Here is a 21,846-nt window from a genome sequence, read left to right as displayed (position 1 = left end):
GATGGTTTTTATCCTTAAAACAAATTTGCAACCAATAGGTGTGAAACTATTCTTGCAAATCAACAAAAAATTCAATTTTGTCATCAAAACTTTGAGTATGTTTTATGGCCTTTAACCATTTAAAACATTAAGTCTATATATGGCCTCTAACCATCTTAGGGAATCTAGGTTTCGTCATATCTTTCTTACAAGTCACAAACTCATTAATCTACATGATAATAGTTTGACTGCAAGTTGTAGGTTTCTTCACTATCTAATAGAAGAATCGCATAGCTTCAATAACCTGAACTCCATGTTTCTTTACTATCTAATAGAAGAATCTCATAGTTTCTGTGACTTGAACTCTATGCCTACTTTGGTATAGAACATCGATCAAACAATAGAATATCAACAGCCACTTGAAAGTCCTTTGAATATTCTGTTCTCCTTAAAGCACTTGTAAAGTCTTCTAAGAGATGTCTATTCTTTAAAAGCCACTTCTAAAGTCCTTAAAGAATACATGTTCGGATTTTCTAAAGAACTTCGAAAATCCTCCGGAATGTCCGTTTATGTTTTTTGTTCGCCTAGAAGACTTTCGAGGTCCATTTTCTCCCACTTGTCATTTTGGAAACCAATCTCCAAAAGGACATCATTTCGAGCAAACAAACATTATGTTCTCCAAAATTCGTTGTAGAAACAATACCTTTGTGTCTCATTTGAATAAATCACAATGAAAATATCTATACTTGGGCCTTAGTTTGTTGAATAACAAACACTAAGCTCCCACTGAGTTTAGGAACTCTTTAGATATATTATGAAAAGATATTCTGAAATTACTTTTCAATAGCTTTGACGAATTTGGTTTAGCTTGGTGGTAGTTGAGCATTTTGTTTAGAAATTATAGGAAAATTCTTTATGATTCATCATTTGATCGAATCAAGTATTAATTGACTTCGATCATTCCAACTTAGATATGCCATATCGTATGGAGCTAGATTGTGAAATTACAACACACAATCATTGATGATCATTTTTGGTCTCAAGCAATCATTAACATGATCTATCCTAGATCTTTATGATTTCTTACCAAGTGGGATTTATACTTCTGAATCTTTGAACTAGCCAAACAGATTCAAACTTATATCACTTTGAGTAAATAAACCTATATTCACTCAAATCTGTGTGAAATAATAAAGTCATAAAACCTTTCTTTAGCTTTGAACTCTATCGTCTAGGTGTTCTAACAATAGTTCATATCTTTTGTTACTTTCAACAAGTAAGACTAGCTTGTCTTGAATTGATCTAGAAATCAATCAACTTTCAAAAGTCCATCAAAATAGAGCTTATGAATGTTAACTTGTTGATATGGTCTAAGCAACAATGCCAAATATTAGTGGAACTCAAATCAAGAGATTGATTTGAACCTAGTAAAGTTCATTTTGTTTAAAGAATTGTTTTGTTTTAATCAAGCACATTGACTCAACCTATAAATGACCATTTTAATTCAAATAAACAAACAAACAAACATTGTTTTTCTTCTTCTGAATGTGAGTCTTTCAGTGTTTAAAACAGAAATTTAGGTATGATGATTATGGAACAAAATAGCCATTAAGTTCCAGCCTTGAAAGGACTTAAAACAAACCAGATGACCCTACAACTAATGTAGCATTGCCATGCTTCATTTCCCACTTGTAGGCCATTAGTGTATCCTAGCTTCCATTGTTTGAGTCATTACCGAAGTATGAACCTCAAGCGGTATATGATACCAAGGAAGTTTGATTCCTAGGTAAATTCTCTTTAAACATAAACTTATAGGTAGAAACGGAATTGTAAATTCCTTTCACTTGTTCCTTTGTTTTCCTATTTCTTGTACCCTTTCTTATAGTCTTAAGAATTGGCTTCTCTAGTGTTGACTTTTATACTTTGTTAGACATGTCCAATGTCACTCCAACAAGGTTCTTACCATTTAATTTATGTTGAATGTTTTGTTTCAACTAGATGATCTTACCAGAAGCTTCTAAAGTTGTCTAAGCATCGATCTATTCGAATGTATAGGGACTAGACTCATTCGAGAATTAAATGGACAAAGATATTAGGTTGTTAACCATTGGTAAAGCTGAGCGTTTAAACTCAATGCTTTATGATCTCAAAACTACATTGTATTTTGAATTCACAAGCACCAATCGGTTTGCCATTCGACTTTGATACTCGAAAACAACCATAAAAGTCTCTAAAAGAAACGTACATTTTAAATTGCTCATTTTCTCTCATTTCCGTGAATCGTTCTTGGATTCACTACCAATCGAGGAAATTTACTGTTACCTTTCTAAAAGGGTTTACTGCATAAGATAAATGTGATCGAGTATGGCCCGACTTCATCTTGAAGCTTCAACTTCAAAGTCCGTCTTGAAAATGGATTGGAAACTTCTTGAATTTCACCGTGGGAGGCGCCATTTTCTTCAAATAGGATCAGCTATAATTAAACTAATTACAACTATTTGATGGTACGCAGACCATATTTGAATTGAAAAACAAATTTGGTGCATTAGACCAATTAAATTCGAATTAATGGTACGCAGACCATATTTTCTATCCTATTTGGGCCATACTAGTCACTTCATAACCTGCAAAACAGTACATATACAATATATACCATTCAACCATTCATTATCATGAATGGCCCACATAGTTGGTTAGTGTAAAAAACACATTGTATGCATCATATAAATATTTGCAGCAATTAATCAAGGGCACCAATAATCTACCAATTATTCAGTCCTTATTAATTCTAATCAAGTTGTTTAACCTTAAAGGATTTGTAGACCTAATCAAGAGTTTATGACTAAAATTGCTCCCACTTAAACCAATAAATTCATATGCTTTACTAATTTTAAACATAAAAATGTATTTCTAGTCTAACCGGAAACATACAAATTTAATTAAAATTTAAAGCTCATATAAATTTATAATTGAATCCATTTTATTTAATTTATTTTTCAGTTGAATTAAATGAATTTAAGTTAATTCAAGGTTTAATTTTAGTATAAATAAAAATTTATAATAATTATAATATTCAAAATTAAAATCCGAGAAAACAAATTAAATTATTATTTTTGAAATTAATTAAAATTATTTCCGAACTGAAAACTCAAATTAAAATTCAAAACGATTCAATCGTAACACGACGAGCACTTGAGCTTGCGCCCAAGTCCCATCGTGTGCAAGACTGATCGCTGCATAAGGCACACATAGCTCTACGCAACACGCAGCCACAGGCCACACGCACACGCAGCCATCGCTGGCCACGCTGCGCGCAACCTCTGTGCTGTGTCGCGCCTGCTACTGCTTTCCTTCGCGAGGCATCGCTCGCTGCACACGAGCCATCGCTCGCTGCGCGAGCCAGCCCTCGTTGGCACGAGCCTTCGCTTGCTGGCGTGAGGCAATGCGCGCTGTGGCGCAGCTCGCTTGCTGCCCACACGCGACTGCTCGCTTTGCCCTGCCCCTCGCCCAAGCCCATTGCATAGCACACACGGCCAGCACCTCTGCTTCGCGCGCGCGCCATGCTGCTCACTGCATTCGTACTGCACGGGCGACGAGCTCCCTTGCTCGTTGTCGCGTGCCCGCACTATACAACACCCCTTAAGGGTAACACGTAGCTTCCTTTGCTTTGTGCGTGCACCATTTATGAGCGTTTTCATAAAAATTTAAAATTTTTAATTTAAAATTAACGACAAATTAATAAATCATATTAATTTCATAATTTTAGGGCGAAAAATCGAAATTTATTAATTAATTAATTTCCGATTAACATGGATTCTAATCTAGGTAATAAAAATTTAAAATTTAACATAAATTAACAATTTTTATGGTGGATTTTAATCATGGATACCTAATTAAATTATTAATTAATTATGAAAAACAAATTAATTCTAAATTATTCGAATTTCAACAAATTAATCATAATTACAAATTAGGTTGTATAATTAACAAGTCTAGGCATTCATAATTGTTAAACATATACTGTAGGTCAATCAAAAACTCAAGATTTATCAACAAGAATCGCAAATATTCAATTTAACATCTTAAATTTACAAACTTTTGCGTTCGAAAAACTTAAACCTCCGAAAAGTCATAGTTAGGCTTCGATTTGGGAATTCTGGGTTCGGCCGAATTTTAGAATGCCTTTTACATGCGAAATTGACACAAAAATCACTCGATTTGGTTGAGTAACGAATATTCTGCCGAAAAACTGCGTACATATAATAAAATAAACGCAATTTGCAATTAATTACGAAAACTAATCACCCCTTTAATTCCTTGCAAATTTGTAAAATTTAACCATGTTCATGCAATTTAGATTATGAAAATAATAAGAGGCTCGTGATACCACTGTTAGGTTATGATACATATGAATAAACATAAATCATGCGGATAAACTATAAGGCCAGGAAACATATTATTAACACATAATCATTTAGCATAATTCAGATTCATACACTTTGTAGCGTGCCCTCCCTAGAGCCCCGTCTAAAGCTGTCGAAAAGACTCCATATGAGTTATGGTTTGGAAACAAAATGTGTCTTTTCTTAAGATTTGGGATTGGAAAAGACTCCATATGACTCAATATGCATTCAGGTTAAAACTCAGAGATATTTAGAAGCTGGTGAGAATCAAGAACCAACTAGAAATGTAACCCCGCATAGATTGCAGAGATATAGGTCTCAACCGGAAAGATACTTAGGTATTTTGACGAACTAGAGCCATGAAGTTCTATTGCTGGAAAGCAATGAACCTGCGACTTACAAACAAGCTATGATGAGCCCTAGCTCCAAGCAATGGCAAGAAGCCATGCAATCTGAATTTTACTCCATGTCTAAAAACCAAGTTTGGGATTTGGTCGATTTGCCAGATGGCTACCAAGCCATAGGAAGCAAATGGGTTTTCAAACTGAAAAAGGACAAGGATGGGAAACTATAAGTTTTCAAAGCTAGATTGGTTGCAAAAGGTTACAGGCAAGTCCACAGTGTGGATTACGATGAAACCTTTTCACTAGTTGCAATGCTAAAGTCTATTCGGATAATGTTAGCAATCGCTGCATATTACCATTACGAAATATGGCAGATGGATGTCAAAACCGCTTTCTTAAACGGCATTTTAACAGAAACTGTGTTTATGACACAACTTGAGGGTTTTGAGGGTCCAAAGAATGCTAAAAAGGTATGTAAGCTTAAGAAATCCATTTATGGATTGAAGCAAGCATCAAGGAGCTGGAATATACATTTTGATGAAGCAGTCATTGACTTTGGCTTCGTCCAGAACGTAGAAGAATCTTGTGTATACAAGAAGGTCAGTGGGAGCAAAACTTCTTTTCTAGTATTATATGTCAACGACATATTACTTATCGAAAATGACATTCCTATGTTGAACTCTGTTAAGATTTGGCTTGGGAAATGTTTTTCAATGAAGGATCTAGGAGAAGCACAGTACAAACTGGGCATCAAGATCTAAAGAGATAGATCTAAAAAGATGATTGGAATTAGTCAAAGCACTTATATCAATAAGGTTCTTGAAAGGTTCAAGATGGAAGACTCCAAGAGAGGCTACCTACCCATGTCTCATGGAATGACTCTAAGCAAGACTTAATGCCCAAAAACACTGGATGAGCGTAGACGAATGAATGGGATTCCATATGCATCATTGATTGGTTCAATAATGTATGCTATGATATGTACAGGCCCGGATGTTGTGAACGCACTCAGTGCTACGAGCAGATACCCGTCAAACCCAGGAGAGGCACATTAGACTGCTGCCAAGAATATTCTGAAGTACCTGAAAAGGCACAAAGATGATTTCCTGGTCTGTGGTGGAGATGATGAATTAATTGTTAAAGGTTATGCGGACGCAAGTTTCCAAACCGAAATAGATTATTTCAGATCACAGTCTGGGTTTGTCTTCTACCTCAACGGAGGTGCGGTAAGCTGGAAAAGTGCTAAACAGAGCACCATTGCGGATTCTACAACTGAAGCAGAGTACATTGCTGCACATGAAGCAACAAAGGAAGCTAGTTGTCTAAGGAAGTTCATAGGTGAACTTGGTGTAGTCCCCTCCATTAAAGGTGCAATAGCTCTATATTGTGACAATAACGGAGCTATTGCACAGGCAAATGAGCCCAGGCACCACCAGAGAGTCAAGCATGTACTCCGTAGATTTCACCTTCTACGAGAGTTCGTTGAAAGAAAAGAAGTCGAGATAAGCAAGATTGGAATTGACGTCAATATCTCAGATCCATTATCTAAACCTCTGCCGCAAGCGAAGCACAACTCGCACACTGCAACTACGGGAATCAAGCATGTTGTAGAATGGCTTTCATGTCCTTAATAAATGTTTCAAAGTTTTAGAGTTTAATACTTTGTAAAACGTTTTGGTAAACCATACATATAAATGAATAGAATTCATTTTTCCATTTAATTTTGTTGTTTATTAAATGATGAGTCCTTTCAATTTGACCATATATTCAAGATAGACTGTCAGGACCAGTCTTGTGACTAAGAAATGTCTATCAAGTAAACTTGAATGTCAAAAGTTTAAAGATTTCCCTGGTCGGAAGTTTTCTGTAAAGGTGGACGCATAGAAAACGCTAGACGACTAGAGTGGAAGATGACTAGTAGTTATGTTTCTTGAACTATGTGGACATGGCAATGTCGCAATCATTTGCATATATACTTACTTGAGAACATTAGTATCGGACAGACCTATGAAACTTTACTGTAAGAGATGAAAATATGTCATAAGTAAATTTCATTACATTATTAGACACTAATCCTCAATACCTGAGTGATTTCAGATTACTTGTTTGAGAACTGGTTACTTTGACGTTGTCAAGCGTCGCACCGTAAAAGGAGACTATAACGGCAACGCTCAGGTAATCACCTATAAAACGAAGTCTAATCTCAAGATCACAAGATTGGGATTGTCCTCCCATAAATCGGGATGAGATGCTGAAAGTTGTACAAGACCACTCGGAGAGCTAGAAACTGAAAAATGCATGGCCGTGCTCAGATGAATCATAGGCTATGATTATCTGTTTATTTGATCAGTTGAACTCTGAAACCGAGAAATACCTCTAGACATAATAAGGATGACTACTCTTACCTTATGTTCATGAGCAAGCATCAAGAGACAAAGGAATTAGAAAATGCACACTTGTCCCTAAGGAAAAGTCGGAGACAGAAGGAAATAATGCCCTTGGTCCAAGTATGCATTCAATACTAAGATTAATAAATGCGATTCAGTATTAATTAAACAAGTGAATAATTCAGTGAGATCAAGTGAGCTGAATGCCTAGCTAGAGGCCGCTTCAGTTCAAGTGGAATTAATAATACTAATCCACAGCTTACTCTTGCCTGAACCCGTAGAGTCACACAAATAGTACGTGAACTGATCAAGTATTTAAGTGAATATATTATTCATTAAATACTCCATGTATGAACATTCGGAAACGACGGATCTCGGTTCCAGTGGGAGCTGAAATCGTCAAAAGGAAAAATATAGAATGCTCCGGAAATGATGATATTGCCGGAAATGGAAATATGGATCATGACGGAAATATAAATATTATCCATGTCTTAGATGTTGCCGGAAACAGAAACATGGTTCGTATCGGATAATATTCGGAAATCGAAATATTGCCGGAATCGGAATATTGTCAGAATCGAAATAAATTCTGGAATCAGAAATATTAAATATTTGTCCGAATCAGAAACGAATTCAGGAATCAAAAAACAAATCGGAAGCGCGACGTGCGAACGATCGACGAACGAGCTTGCGAGACGCAAGGCCCAGCGCCAAGCAAGCCCGCGCGCGGAGCAGCGAGGCAAAGGGGTCGCGTGCTGCTTGCTGCCAATGACCAGCGCACATGGGGCGAGCTAGGCAGCAGCGCCCATTCGTGGGCTGCGGGCTGCATGCTGCACGACCAAGAAACATGGGCTCAAGGCCACACGTGCAAATCCTTGGCCGGCTAGGTTGCTTGCGAGTCAAGTAATCGTGTTTTCCTAATTCTACTAAAATTAGATGTTTTAGGTAAATCCGAAATACTTAGTATTTGATTATCCATAGAATTCTAATGATATTAATTAACTAAAATCCTAATGGATTTAATTAAATCGATTTCTAGTAGAATTGAAACTACTTTATTTCTACCCTATAAATATGTGGTTCATGATCACAATTATAATGCAATTCAATATACTATTCTAACACATTAAATTCAAGAGAGAATTTAATACTTGCCTGTCACTATTGTGAGTTTCCCGAGTGCACATAAAACCTTTGAGAATATTCTAGTTGGTTGAATCTAAGGCGGATCCGAATGTGCTGTGGACTATCTACGGATGGACGGCATTTGGAGTCATATACTTGTTCTTGTTCGGTTCGGGAGCAGCTAGGGAAGGCACGCATCACATTGTATGTATACTAATTATTCTAATTGACTATATGGCAATTAATTTGGATTCCTGGATTTATGGTTTTTCCGCATGAATTATATTGTTTATATTATTCATAACCCTACAATGCATGCCTTCCCTAGATGCTCTCGAACCAAATAAGAACAAGTACATAACTCCAAATGTCGTCTCTCCGTAGATAGTCCACAGCACGTCCGGATCCGCCTTAGATTCTTCCGACTAGAATATTCTCTAAGGTTTTATGTGCACTCGGGAAAACTCACAAACTTGTGATAGGCAATTGTAATTAATACTTGACATATAAATTGTAATTATGAACCACGTATTTATAGGGTGGGAAATAAGGAATAATTTTTTTACTAGGATTCATTTAACTAATCCTATTAGGACTCTAGTTAATTAGTAGCATTAGGATTCTAGTATTAATCAAATTCTAGGTGTTTCAGATCTATCCCAAATATCAAATCTTAGTAGAAATAGGAAAACCGATGTCTTACGGCCCAAGTAACTTGGCACCTCAGAAATCGTACAAGCCTTGTTGCACAAGACGCTTGCCACAAACGTAGCCATGAAGGCTACGCTGGCTTACGCGCCTGTGTCGGCCCAAGCGCGAATCGCTGCTGGCTTTCGGCCCACTGCTCGCTGTTGCTTGTCGCCCGCGGCTTCGGGCATCTTTGCCAGTTCCTTTGCCAGTCAAGGAAGTTTTTCCCGCTCAACTTCTCCTTTTCTAGAATTGATCGAATGTTGAATGAATTGTTGCTTGCCATAATTAAAACTACAATTGAAAAGAATAAACAAATAAATAACCATTCATACATGCTATTAATAAACTTTTATTCTAGCATACATGCATAATTCAAAATTTATTAAGCATTTTATTCGAGTTTTTCTGTTCCGTCAGGTGTGAATAAAATGAATCCAAGATCCTCAAATCATTGAAGAATTAAGCACATTATATATTTGACTCAATTCTAAAATATTTTAGGTAAGCAAATCCTTTGCTAATAGTCTTGAAACTACTCTTGGTTGATAGGTACGTTTAAGAACTTATAAGGTAAGCCTTTCCCATTTGCCACGACATAAAAGGACTCCTTACTTATATAGTTGAGTTCAACCAAAACTAACATTAACTCACAAATAATGTAATCAATAAGTAACACCTCGTTATGGCGGAAAACTATTACTAGATTGATGTAAACGTTATCCAAGTAAGTGTTATTTTGGAATGACACCTTTGAACTCAATTTTAAAGTTTGGAACTTAGGGCTCTTAATATGTTGGTTAGATTTTAAGTGAACTAAAATCCTTAATCATGCAACATAATCAAGCCACAATCTCATGCATAATATCAAGACATATTTAAAGCAATAGGTATCTTAAAGCATGCATAATATTTTAATGTGATCTAGTATGGCCCGACTTCATCTTGAAGCTTCAACTTCAATCTTCGTCTTGAAAATGGATTGGAAACTCCGTCTTGAATTTCACCATGGGAGGCGCCATTTTCCGCAAATAGGATATGCTATAACTAAACTAATTACAACTAATTGATGGTACGCAGACCATATTTAAATAAAAACTTTGGTGCATTAGACCAAATTTATATTCAAATTAATGGTACGCAGACCATATTTACTATCCTATTTGGGCCATATTAGTCACTTTCCGCAACCTGCAAAACAATACATTTACAATATACCATTAATCCATTCGTTTATCAATGAATGACCCTTTGAGAAAGTTAGCAGAAAAACATGCATCACATAAACATTTGCAGCAACTAATCAAAGGTTCCAACAATCTACAAATTATTCAACCTTATTAGTTCTAATCGAGTTGTTTTAACCTTAAAGGAATAAAGAACTAATTAGGAGTTTAATGACTAAAAGCTCCCACTAAAACCAAGAATTTACATGCTTTACTAATTTTAAACATAAAACTGTATTTCCTAGTCCAACTGGAAACTTACAAATTCAATTAAAATTTAAAGCTCACATAAAATAATTTTAACTCCCTTAATTATTTCCAGTTGATTAAAATTAATTAAATATAATTTTACCAAGGTTTTAATTTTATTAAATAATTAGTACCAGGAGCAGGTATCATTATGACCTCACCAGAAGGAGACAAGTTTGAGTATGCCATAAAGTTTTCCTTCAATGCATCAAACAATGAGGCAGAATATGAAGCAACAATGTCTGGTATGCTGATTTGCATAACAACTGGAGCCCGGAAAATCATCTTGACAACCTACTCGCAATTAGTAGCGAACCAATTCTCGGGAGAGTATGACACAAAGGAGGAATCTATGAAGAAATACGCTGAAAAACTAAAGCAGTCAGTAGCACAGCGGGAAGGATTCGAAATAAAGCTGGTACACCGATCTGATAATGCATTGGCAGGCTCCTTGTCAAAGCATGCCAGCTCAAGTGCCTTGAACAAATCGGTGATGATCGAAGTCATGCACCGAAGAGGTACGGAGGAGGCTGGCAAGGAAATCATGGTAATAAAAAATAATCTCGAATGGTATGACGCGATGAGGGCATATAAACAAGACAAAACGTTACCCATGGATAAGATGGAGGCAAGGAAGATAGTAAAAAACTCATGCTGGTTCGTAATCATTTGAGGCCAACTCTATAAACGAACTTTCAGTTTACTTCTTATGCGGTGCATATCGGCTTACGAATCATCAAGATGGATAGAGGAAGTCCACGAGGGAACTTGTGATAATCACTTGGGAGGAAAAACCCTTGCGCTGCTATGTCAACGCCAAGGGTACTACTGGCCAACCATGTTGACAGATACCCAAGATTATGTCAAGAAGTGTGAAAAGTGCCTGTAACACCCCAACAATTCTCCCTTTTCTAGAATAACCCTTTTTATAAATATAACTATAGAGAATTATCAAAGTATTATCTCCCGTTTGAAAACGTAACGACTTATTAAGAATTTTGCAGCGGAAAACATAAAACTAACTTTAGGTTTATAAATAATCAACTATAGAGTTAATTTCAAAACCAATCAATGAAAATAGAGTCAATGTAGCTGGTAGGACAAGTTTAAAGTCCAATTTAAAAAACCAAAGTCAATTTAGCAAATTAAAACTAAATACAAGCTCTCTAATCCCGATCCCAATGATGCATCATCTTCAAACTTGTAGATGGGCAACGCTTATTAATCTTTAGAGACTGCTCACCAAAATGGGTCATCACAGGATCAATAACGCATAGCCATGATCAACGTACACAAACAAAGCACGTAATCAGCAAGGCTGAGTACTACATATTAAATCAATGAATAAACATTCCTAGCATGATACTAATAAAGCATAAGTAAGGACGACACAAATATATTGACTTGAAAACCACATTTGACTAGACTAGACCTTTTTATCATTAACATTATTTTAATTGAAATAGTCAATGGACCGAGTTGTCTACTAGAAGCCTTCACTAAGGAAGATGAGGTATGGGTGCGACTCCGTAACCCCAATGACCTGCGATATCGAGGAACTTTTGAATAAGTAGAACCGGTGATCAGTTCGGTACCAGAAAAAGCCATAGGCAACCCATGACCCCAACTCCTGATTGTCCATCACTTCAGACGTGCACAGTCTAAATCTATTGGTAGTTTCACTTTACATGATTTACCAATTAATACTTTGTTATGACCCATCAATCACATAAATCATACAATCAACAAGTATTCAAAACTGTTTTTATCTTGGAATTAAATAAGTGATCACAAAGCTGTCAATCAAGAATTTATTCCAATTAATTCAATCCTTCCTTTAACAATGGTTAACCACCTTTATGTAGGTGTAAAGTATCAACTTACTAAACAAGGTCCTCGACCCTCATAAAGTAGTGAAATGCTAAAAGGGAACAACGATCAATTGATCTAAACCAATATATATAAAATAATATAAAGTTCCCAACTGACATGCTTGCATCAATCATCCATGCTAACATGTTATAATTCTCATAATAAACTCTATGTTCAACATGTTCATCCAACGACATTAAACATGTAAATTTCAACACAACCAAGTTCATAGACATATTCAACATGGTTTCAATAATGGCACACATCCACAAACACACAGGTATGTACGTACCTTGTGAAAAAAAACTGATAGGCCACTTTAGCACTTTTAAAAGTCACCTACAGAGAATTCTCCGCCTAAAACAACCAATTAACAAAGATTCCCAATCAATTTCTGATAATTCACAGCAACAATAAAGTATTCTAAATACATTGAAAACATATTTAGAACCTTCCCCAATATCAAAACTTGATTATTTAATCTCCTAGCATAAAAATTATTGAATTAATGATTGAAATTCATTGAAAACTCTTCAAAAACATCACACTTTAAATTTTCAGCAATATAAACTCGTTTAAAGCTTTGCCAAGACCAAATTAACATGCGTAGAACGTCGAAACAATAAATTTAATAATCCCCAATCATCCCACCATGATTTGAAACCATTAAAGCCTTAAAATTCATGCTTTAAATAATTAAAATCATTACTTCAATGCATTTACATAATCTGAAAGTTAAATTCATTATTTAAACATAATATATAATCTTAAAATTCTAACTAAATCATAAAAACGTGTAATTTAAATTCAAGAACATAATTTAAATTATTCAAACTTAATTAAATTCATGAATTAGTTTAGTCTTTAAGGATTAACCAAAAGAGAAGAGAGAACAAGGGTGGCTGGACGGCGATGCAAGGACGCGGCTGCGACGAAGGTGGTTGCGCGGCTCGGTGGCTGTGGAGCAAACGGAACAGTTCAATAAGGGACCGAAAAAAAAACGAACGAGAGGGAAACTTAAAACGAAAGAGAAAAAGGAGGGAGGGAAGACTACCGTGCAGACCGGCGGCCAGGCGACGGCAAGGGCCTCGCGGCGGCAGTGCTGGTGGCGAGCATGGTGGTCGTGCTGTGCGAAAACAGAAACAACCACGGTTAAGGGGGGGAGGAATCAGAAGAAAGGATGAAGCAAGAAACACAAAGTAAGAGGGAGAGAGGTTACCAGCGCGAAGGCTGCGGCGAGGGAGGTCCCCGGTGGGTGGTGGAGGCGGCCAGCAGTAGGAAGCAAGGAGGAGTCAATGTGAAAGGGGAATGAGGGTTTGAGAGTTTGCTTTTCTTTTTTTTCACGTGAAGTTGGAGGACGTTAGATGAATTGTTCCACGTGAAGTTAGACATGGGTGGGGAGTTTTGGGTTTATTTATTTGGGCTTTGCCAACTTGGGCTAGGATTAGAATTGTGGTTGTTTTAATCCAAAACCGATTAGAATTGTTTTCCAAATTCAATTGCGTTTTTCGTAATCCAAATTCTTTTCAACATAGAATTCTAAAATTATTTTAGATTGCATAAATCGTTAAAAATATTCAAATTGTATTAAATAAATATCAATTAATTATATATTTATTTCTGAAATTCGTAAATTCTTATTTAAATATGTTAATTATATGTTAAAATATATTAATAACATTTATAATTTTACGGGGGATTATAGTGCCAATTGTATTCGGCAGTCATAGGGCAACCAACAAATGATCTCATGCTGATTCTAAACCCAATACCTTTTTCTGAGTGGGGAATGGATATCCTGGCGTCATTCACCATTGCATCCGGAGGAAGAAAGTTCCTGATTATGGCAGTTGATTACTTCACAAAGTGGATAGAAGCAGAGCCGATAGCAAAAATTACGGCAAACTAGGTAAAAATGTTCATCTGGAAAAACATAATAACAACGTTTGGCCTACCTACGGGAATTGTCATGGACCATGGAGTGCAGTTTGACTGTTCACCAGTATAAAGTTTCTTGGGTTTATATAACGTCAAGTTTGCCTATTCATCTGTTTGCCATCCTCAAAGCAACGGACAGGCAGAAGCAACTAACAAACAATACTGGTAGCAATGAGGAAAAAGCTGAAGGAAATAATGCCCTTGGTCCAAGTATGCATTCAATGTTAAGTCTAATAAATGCTGTTCAGTATTAATTAACAAGTTAATAATTCAGTGAGATCAAGTGAGCTGAATGCCTAGCTAGAGGCCGCTTCAGTTCAAGTGGAATTAATAATATTAATCCACAGCTTACTCTTGACTGAACCCGTAGGGTCACACAAATAGTACGTAAACGGATCAAGTATTTAATGGCATTAAATACTCCATCTATGGATATTCGGAATCGACGGATCTTGGTTTCAGTGAGAGCTGAGATCGTCACAGGCAAGAAATGAATACTCCGGAAACGATGATATTGCCGGAAACGGAAATGTGGATCGTATCGGAAATATAAATATTATCCAAGTCGTAGATGTTGCCGGAAACGGAAACATGGTACGTATCGGAAAATATTATCGGAAATGGAATTATTGCCGGAAACGGAAATATTGTCAGAATTGGAAATATTATCGGAATCGGAAAATAATTCCGGAAATGGAATTATTAAATATTTGTTCGAAACGGAAATTGATTCCGGAATCGGAAATATTGAATATTGTTCGTATCGGAAATGAATTCCGGAATCGGGAAATTAATCGGAAGCGTATCGTACGAATTAGCATCGGACGACGCCTGCCAGACGAACGCCCAGCACGAAGCCGGCCCATCGCCCAGCAAGCCAGCGCGCCACAAACGCACCAGCCAAGGATGCGCCAGGCCCACCGCAAGGCAGGCCCAGCGCGCGCCAAGGCTGCGGCAGCGTGTGGGCTTGCGGCAGTGGGCTGCGAGCTCATGGGCTGCGCGCGCGCGCATGGCGCCCCTCGTGGGCTGCTGTGCGTGCGTGTGTGTTGGCTACTCGAATCCTGAAGCTACCGGGATTTGTCATATGATTAAATCCAATCCTAAAAGATTTATTTTATTTAATTAGAGTCCTAGTAGGATTATAATTAAATAAATTAGTATCCTAATAGGATTCCAAATCCTTTTCCATAACTCTATAAATAGGTGCCTAGGGTCACATATTTACATAGAACATTCAAGTATTCAAAGTGAGTTTTTGAGAGCAAAATTCAATTACACAATTGCCTATAAAGTGCCGAAAATAATAGTACCTTAAGGGCGATTCTAGTTGGTCAATATTAAGGCGGATCCGGACGTGCTGTGGACTATCTACGGAGGGACGACACTTGGAGTCCTAAAGACTTGTTCTTGTTCGGTTCGGGCGCAGCTAGGGAAGGCACGCAACAAAGAGTATGCATCTAAACTATGCTAAATGATTATGTGTAAATAATATGTTTTCCTGGCTTTATGGTTTTTCCGCATGATTTATGAATTGTCATATGTATCATAACCTAACAGTGGTATCACGAGCCTCTTATTATTTTCATAATCTAAATTGCATGAACATGGTTAAATATTACAAATTTGCAAGAATTAAAAGGGGTGATTAATTTTCGTAATTGTTAATTAATTGCAAATTGCGTTTATTTAATCATACGTACGCAGTTTTTCGGCAGTTTCTTCGTTACTCATCCAAATCGAGTGATTTTTGTGTCAATTCCGCATGTAAAAGGCATTCTAAAATTTTGACAAATTCGAAGCCTAACTATGACTTTTCGGAGGTTTTAGTTTTTCGAATGCAAAATTTCGTAAATTTAAGATGTTAAATTAAATATTTGCGATTCTTGTTGATAAATCTTGAATTTTTGATTGACCTACTGTATATGTTTAACAAGTTCGAATGCCTAGCCTTGTTAATTATGCAATCTAATTTGTAATTATGATTAATTTGTTGAAAATTAGAATAATTTAGAATTATTTTGATTTTCATAATTAATTATAATTTAATTAGATACCTATGATTAAAAACCACCATAAAAATTGTAAATTTATGTTAAATTTTAAATTTTTATGACCTAGACTTGAATCCATGTTAATCGGAAATCGATTGAATAATAAATTTTCGATTTTTCGCCCTAAAATTATGAAATTAATATTATTTATTAATTTGTCATTAATTTTAAATATAAATTTTTATCATGCGATTCGCTCATATAACTTGCACGCACAAAGCAATGGACGCTACGTGTTACCCTTAAGGGGTGTTGTATAGTGCGGGCATGTGACGACGAGCAAGGGAGCTCGTCGCCCATGCGGCACGAATGCAATGAGCAAGGCCATGGTGCACGAGCAGAAGGCAGCAGCCCTGCCTTGTGTCGTGGGCTGTGAGCAATGGACGAATGGGCGAGGGCGAAAGCAGGGACAGCAGTCGCGTGTGGGCAGCAAGGGAGCTGCGCCACAACGCGCACTGCCTCGCGCGCAGCGAGCGCAAGCTCGCGTGCCACGAGTGCTACGCCCAGCGTCGATGCCTCGGGCAGCGAGCGATGGCTCGCAGGATCGAGCGCTGGCAAGCGCGCGCAGCGAGCGCTGGCTCGCATGAAGCGAGCGCTGGCGAGAGAACGCAGCGAGCGATGGCTCGCGTGCATCGAGCGCTGGCGCGCGCGCAGCGAGCACCAGCTCGCGTGATGCCTTGCGAAGGAGAGCAGCAGCGATGCGACGCAGCGCATGGGCTGCGCGCACATGGCCAGCGATGGCTGTGTGCGTGTGGCCCATGGGCGTACGTTGCGTGGGATTGTTGCGTTACGATTAGATCGTTTTGAAATTTTAATTTGAAATTTTCAGTTTACGTAATTTTAATTAATTTTAAAATTAATAATTTAAATTATTTTCTTGGATTTTAATTTTGAATATTGTAATTATAATAAATTTTATTTTATTCTAATTATTTTACTAAAATTAAAATCATGAATTAATTTAAATACGACTGAAATTAAATTAAACTTTATGGATTCAATTATAAATTTATATGAGCTTTAAATTTTAATTAAATTTGTATGTTTCCGGTTAGACTAGAAATACATTTTTATGTTTAAAATTAGTAAAGCATATGAATTTATTGGTTTAAGTGGGAGCCCCTTTTAGTCATAAACTCTTGATTAGGTCTACAAATCCTTAAGGTTAAAACAACTTGATTAGAATTAATAAGGACTGAATAATTGGTAGATTATTGGTGCCCTTGATTAATGGCTGCAAATGTTTACGTGATGCATAATGTGTTTTACTAACCAGCTATGTGGGCCATTCATGATAATGAATGGGTGAATGGTATATATTGTATATGTACTGTTTTGCAGGTTATGAAGTGACTAGTATGGCCCAAATAGGATAGAAAATATGGTCTGCGTACCATTAATTTGAATGTAATTGGTCTAAAGTACCAAAGTTGTTTTTCAATTCAAATATGTTCTGCGTACCATTAAATAGTTGTAATTAGTTTTAATTATAGCTTATCCTATTTGAAGAAAATGGTGCCTCCCACGGAGATTTTCAAGACGGACTTTGAAGTTAAAGCTTCAAGATGAAGTCGGGCCATACTAGATCACATTTATCTTATGCATGTTTTAAGTTATTTATTGCTTTTAAATATGTCTTAAAATGCATGAGATCAAAAGCTTGATTATGTTGCATGATTAAGGATTTTAGTTCACTTAAAATCTAACCAACATACTAAGAGCCTTAAGTTCCAAACTTAAAAATTGAGTTAAAAGGTGCCATGCCAAAATATACACTTGCTTGGATATCCTTTACATCAATCTAGTAATAGTTTTCGCTCAGCGAGGTGTTACTTATTGGTCCTAAAGGGGCAAGGTACACAAATAATTGTGAGTACATGTTAGTTTTGGTGAAACTCAACGATATAAGTAAGGAGTCCTTTTATGTCGTGCCAAAATCGATAGGTTTACCTAATAAGTTCTTAGACGTACCTATCAACCAAGAATAGTTTCTAGACTATTAGCAAAAGGCTTTTGCTTACCTAAGATGTTTTAGGATTAAGTCGACAAACTGTTCTTAGTTCTTCAATGATTTAGGATCTTGGAATCATTTTATTCACACCTGCCGGAACACATAACTTGAATAAAATTCTTAATAAACATTGAATTATGCATGTATGCTAGAATTTAAGTTTATTAAGAGAAACTGTGAATGGTTATTTATTTGTTTATTCTTTTCAATTGTAGTTTTAAATATGGCAAACAACAATTCATTCAACATTCGATCAATTCTCGAAAAGGAGAAGTTGAACGGGAAGAACTTCCTTGACTGGCAAAGGAACTTGCAAATAGTTCTTATGCAGGAAGAAAAGGAGTATGTCCTAGAAGAGGCGATGCCCAAAGCCGCAGGCGACGGGGTCACTCAGGCAGCCCTCAATCGTTGGATTGATGCCAACAAGGATGTGAAATGTCTAATGCTCGCCACCATGAGTGCGGATCTGCAGAAAACGTTCATCAACTCAGATGCTTTCACAATCATCAGTGAGTTGAAGAACATGTTCCAAGATTTGGCTCGAGTCGAAAGATTCGAGACTCATAGGCAAATTCTTGAGACCAAGCTTAAGAAAGGCGAGCCCGTAAGTCCACATGTTCTCAAAATGATTGGACTCATTGAGAATATGAGTCGGCTGGATCAGCAATTTTCTCAGGAAATGGCTATAGACACCATCCTCCATTCTCTTCATAGCGGGTATAATCAGTTCAAACTGAACTACAGTATGAATAGTTTGGACAAAACGCTCACTGAGCTTCACGGTATGCTGAAGACCGCTGAAAAGACGCTCAAAAGTGATAAGCAAGATGTGCTTATGGTGCGTGGGGGCAAGTTCAAGAAATCTGGAAAGAAGAGGAATGCTAAGAAAGGTGGCAACAAGGCCAGCCCAACTAAGAAAACTGGCGCCAAATCTGTAAAGAGGAAGGTCAGTCAACCCACTTCTGAATCTGAATGCTTCTACTGCAAGAAGAAGGGGCATTGGAAGAGAGATTGCTTGAAGCTAAAGGAAGATCAGAAGAACGGAACAGTCGTTCCATCTTCATGTATTTTCGTTATAGACTGTATACTTGCTAATTCAACTTCTTGGGTATTAGATACAGGTTGTGGCTCACACTTATGTTCCAATCCACAGGGACTAAGAAGAAGTAGAAAGTTAAGCAAGGGTGAAGTCGACCTACGAGTGGGAAATGGAGCACGGATTGCTGCATTAGCTGTAGGAACTTATTATTTGTCGTTGCCCTCCGGGCTAGTTTTGGAACTGGAAGAATGTTTCCATGTTCCAAGTCTTACTAAAAACATCATTTCAGTTTCTTGCTTAGATGCTAAGGGATTTTCCTTTTTAATAAAAGACAATAGTTGTTCGTTTTATTTTAAAGAGATGTTTTATGGATCTGCTAGATTAGTCAATGGACTTTATTTATTAGATCACGACAAACAAGTATATAACATAAATTCCAAAAAGGCCAAAAAGGATGATTCAGATGTCACCTATCTGTGGCATTGTCGATTAGGCCATATAAACTTGAAACGCTTAGAAAGACTTCAAAAGGAAGGAATTCTAGAACCATTTGACTTAGAGGATTATGGTAAATGCGAATCATGTTTACTTGGCAAAATGACAAAGCAACCTTTCTCTAAAGTTGGAGAAAGAGCAAATGAACTATTGGGTTTAATCCATACAGATGTATGTGGACCAATGAGTACAAATGCTAGAGGTGGTTTCAGCTACTTTATCACTTTCACTGATGACTTCAGTAGATATGGTTATGTCTACCTAATGAAGCATAAGTCTGAATCCTTTGACAAATTCAAGGAATTTCAGAGTGAAGTAGAGAATCAATTAGGCAAGAAGATTAAGGCACTGCGGTCTGATAGAGGCGGTGAATATCTGAGCTATGAATTTGATGACCATCTGAAAGAATGTGGAATTTTATCAGAATTGACTCCTCCTGGAACACCACAATGGAACGGTGTGTCGGAACGGAGGAACAGAACCTTGCTAGACATGGTCAGGTCAATGATGGGTCAGGCCAAACTTCCATTAGAATTTTGGGGACATGCACTAAATACAGCTGCACTCACTATAAATAGAGCTCCGTCTAAAGGTGTCGAAAAGACTCCATACGAATTATGGTTTGGAAAGCCTCCAAATGTGTCTTTTCTTAAGATTTGGGGATGTGAAGTATACGTCAAACGATTAATTTCAGACAAACTTCATCCAAAATCTTACAAATGTATCCTTGTGGGCTATCCAAAGGAAACAAAGGGGTATTACTTCTACAATACATCTGAGAACAAGGTGTTTGTTGCTCGAGATGGTGTCTTTTTGGAGAAAGATCACATTTCCAAAATGACAAGTGGGAGAAAAGTAGACCTCGAAGAAATTCGAGTCGAACACCAAACTCTAGAGAATGCTCAAGATGACATTCAGGATGAAACTCAGAGATCTTTAGAAGAATCTGGTGAGAATCATGGTCAATCTAGAAATGTTACCCCGCGTAGATCGCAAAGATATAGATCTCAACCGGAAAGGTACTTAGGTATTTTGACGAACGAGAGCTATGACGTTCTATTACTTGAAAGTGATGAACCTGCGACTTACAAACAAGCTATGACGAGCCCTAGCTCCAAGCAATGGCAAGAAGCCATGCAATCTGAGTTAGACTCCATGTCTGAAAACCAAGTATGGGATTTGGTCGATTTGCCAGATGGCTACCAAGCCATTGGAAGCAAATGGGTTTTCAAACTGAAAAAGGACAAGGATGGGAAACTTGAAGTTTTCAAAGCTAGATTGGTTGCAAAAGGTTACAGGCAAGTCCACGGTGTGGATTACGATGAAACCTTTTCACCAGTTGCAATGCTAAAGTCTATTCGGATAATGTTAGCAATCGCTGCATATTACGATTACGAAATATGGCAGATGGATGTCAAAACTGCTTTCTTAAACGGCGTTTTAACAGAAACTGTGTTTATGACACAGCCTCAAGGTTTTGAGGATCCAAAGAATGCTAAAAAGGTATGCAAGCTAAAGAAGTCAATCTACGGATTGAAGCAGGCATCCAGGAGCTGGAATATACGTTTTGATGAAGCAGCCAGTGACTTTGGTTTCATCAAGAACGCAGACGAATCTTGTGTATACAAGAAGGTCAGTGGGAGAAAAATTGCTTTCCTAGTATTGTATGTCGATGACATATTACTTATCGGAAATGACATTCCTATGTTGAACTCTGTCAAGATTTTGCTTGGGAAGTGTTTTTCGATGAAAGATCTAGGAGAAGCACAGTACATATTGGGCATCAAGATTTACAGAGATAGATCTAAAAGGATGATTGGACTTAGTCAAAGCACTTATATCAATAAGGTGCTTGATAGGTTCAAGATGGCAGACTCCAAGCGAGGCTACCTTCCCATGTCTCATGGAATAACTCTAAGCAAGACTCAGTGCCCAAAAACACTTGATGAGCGTAGACGAATGAATGGGATTCCATATGCATCATTGATTGGTTCAATAATGTATGCTATGATATGTACACGCCCGGATGTTGCGTACGCA

The 21,846-nt window shown here is 37.2% G+C and overlaps 1 long non-coding RNA gene across 2 annotated transcripts; it reads right to left on the bottom strand.

The window, feature by feature from the left end:
• Positions 1 to 9,735: 9,735 nt before the first annotated feature.
• Positions 9,736 to 13,637, bottom strand: LOC110801315 (uncharacterized). 2 transcript variants are annotated; one of them, XR_002536874.2, is made up of 5 exons: positions 13,492 to 13,637; positions 13,327 to 13,398; positions 13,149 to 13,229; positions 12,565 to 12,629; positions 9,736 to 10,116 (listed from the first exon to the last, which is right to left on the bottom strand). It is a non-coding gene; the product is annotated as an uncharacterized lncRNA (long non-coding RNA). The 2 variants fall into 2 exon arrangements; XR_008918808.1 differs by lacking the exon at positions 9,736 to 10,116 and adding an exon at positions 11,413 to 11,635.
• Positions 13,638 to 21,846: the final 8,209 nt, after the last annotated feature.

The sequence above is a fragment of the Spinacia oleracea genome, chromosome 4 (assembly GCF_020520425.1).
Source record: "Spinacia oleracea cultivar Varoflay chromosome 4, BTI_SOV_V1, whole genome shotgun sequence".
NCBI lineage: Eukaryota > Viridiplantae > Streptophyta > Magnoliopsida > Caryophyllales > Amaranthaceae > Spinacia > Spinacia oleracea.
The sequence above is the reverse complement of the archived record's forward strand: the minus strand, read 5'-3'. Positions and strand labels throughout refer to the sequence as shown.